General features: G+C 35.6%; 1 pseudogene; it reads left to right on the top strand.

Moving 5' to 3' along the window:
* The first annotated feature begins 1,023 nt into the window (after positions 1-1,023).
* LOC142440959 (UPF0711 protein C18orf21 pseudogene) lies at positions 1,024-1,678 on the top strand (annotated as a pseudogene).
* Positions 1,679-2,413: the final 735 nt, after the last annotated feature.

Here is a 2,413-nt window from a genome sequence, read left to right on the forward strand (position 1 = left end):
TCTGCTCATGGCTATTCTTTCATAGGCAATGGGGGTTCTTGTTCCTCATTAACTGATGCGAACTGACCCCTTCTCACATTAGGGTTCCACACACTGCATATGCATGCAGCCAGCTGATGCCAGTTATAAGGTTGGGAATATGAGTATTCTGAGCGACTCAACCTCGCTGCCCACTATTTTATGTCAGGCCCTTCTTTACTGTTTACAGCAGTAAGGCAGATCTGAGCCTTATTTCTCTATCATAACAAACAGATAAAGCCCCACTTGCTTGTAGTGTACAGTTTCTAACAAGAAGTCCACCATCATTTGTGTGCTTTTTTCCCTTTGAAAATAATCTCTCGCTGCCCCTTTGGTTACTCTAAACATTTTCTTTTGAATCACTGATTTTTAACAATTTTATTTTGAGGTACCTTTGTATGATTTATTTTAGTTTATTTTGTTGAGGATTCTTTGGTCATTTTGGATCTGTTGTGGTTTTCAATAAATTTAAATAATTATTGAGCAATTATTATTTAATTGATTTTTCTTTTTGTATTACTCTTCTTATACCTACATCTGGAACTCTAATTAAAAGTATGTTAATATTTTGTGTCATTGTTATTCTTTTTTTGTCTTTAAAATTCTTTGCTCTTCACTTTAAATAGCTTCTACTGATATGTTATCCATAACACTTATCTTTTCTTTCACTATATCTAACATGCTATTATTCCCATTAGTGTATATTTTATGCTGATTTTCATCTTTATTTGGATCTTTTAAAATATTATAATGCTAAATTCCTTGAGATTGGATAGTTTCAGCATTTCTCCAATTTACTTGGCCATGGCATCCACTTTAAAATTATAAAACACCTTACCATATTTAGAATTAATGTTTTTGGAAAACAGTTTAGAAAATGTTACTCTAAATAGAATAAAGTAAATATCTCTCAACTGGTTAAGCTACTCATTAAGTGTAGAATTAACTGTATCTAGTATAATATTCAATGTAAATAAAATCAAAGAAATATGCTCGCCGACCACGATGAGAGAGAAGCACTACCTCGAGGCCGCGGCGCGGAAACTACAAGCTAGCTGCCCGGGCCGAGCCCGCTACCTCCTATGAAAACAACACTTTTGAAGAAACCTGTCCATACTGTTTCCAGTTGCTGGTGTTGGATAACTCCCGAGTGCGCCTCAAGCCGAAGCCCAAACTGACACCCAAAATACAGAAACTTTTGAATCGAGAAGCAAAAAGTTACACTCTCAGTTTTAAAGAAGCAAAAATTGTGAAAAAGTACAAAGATGCCAAAAGTGTATTGTTGGTTACTTGTAAGACATGCAACAAAACAGTTAAACATCAAGGTAAAAGTAGAAGCTTTCTCTCCTCTCTGAAGAGCAGTCTTGGCACTGCTGCAGCTAACCCCACTCTGAGGACACCGAAGGGGAATGCTCTGAATTCTGCGAGCTGCATTCATGAGCGGTCCAGATCCAAGGACGAAAGCCCTACCTGGATATTCAGAACACCTACATCTGCACATTCAACACCCACTTTCTCTTCCTCAAGAAGTACGAGCAAAACAAAGAAACACTTTTCTCAACTAAAAATGTTGCTCAGTCAGCAAGAATCCCAAAAGAGCCCAAAGATGGACTTCAGAAATTTCTTGTCTTCTCTGTAAAGGATTTATTTGAAAATAAGAAATGTCTAAAGTAATTTCTGAAATTAAAACTAATCAGAAAAACAAGAACTTTTTGCTTAAACCCCCCCCCAAAAAACGAGTATGATGGCATCCATCAATGATTATGGGGAAATACCTTACTGGACCGACTACCTGAATCCTGCCTACTGCTGAAGGTGGTTGTATCACAAATCACAGGAAGGAGTCAAGAGATATGTGGACCTTAAAATGATTTTGTGATTCTGCCGTTTTTTTTCTCAGGGCTAATTCAGAAAGAGAACCAAGCATCTCTGTCTTTGTGTGCCCACAATCACCTGAATAGCTTAATCTGTAAAATCTCAATGTTGTTGCTATTTTGAGAACAAAATAACTTGTTCTGGTGAAGACCTATTTCCAGGTCTGAAAATTACATCAGTGCCAGAAGAGTTACAGCTTCCTTATCTTAAATCTTTTCTAGAACAGATAAACCTTTCAAAAAAAAAGATGAGGTAGTCAATGTGCCTTTTTAAAAGCTCTTCAAATAAATGATTTAGATACACTTTGGATTATAAAAAAATCAAAGAAATATTACTGTTGATAATTAACGGGACACATAATAAAATTCATAATAAAAATATAATGTTTTATATAATCAATGTCAGGGAAAAATAATAGGTATGATTATGATTCACAATGGTTTGAGCCTTTTAGGAGATGTTGTGTGAACAAGGATCTTATTTCCCTATAGTGACCAGGTTCATGCCTTACATTTCTTAT

The sequence above is a fragment of the Tenrec ecaudatus genome, chromosome 2 (genome assembly GCF_050624435.1).
Source record: "Tenrec ecaudatus isolate mTenEca1 chromosome 2, mTenEca1.hap1, whole genome shotgun sequence".
Taxonomy (NCBI): Eukaryota; Metazoa; Chordata; class Mammalia; order Afrosoricida; family Tenrecidae; genus Tenrec; species Tenrec ecaudatus.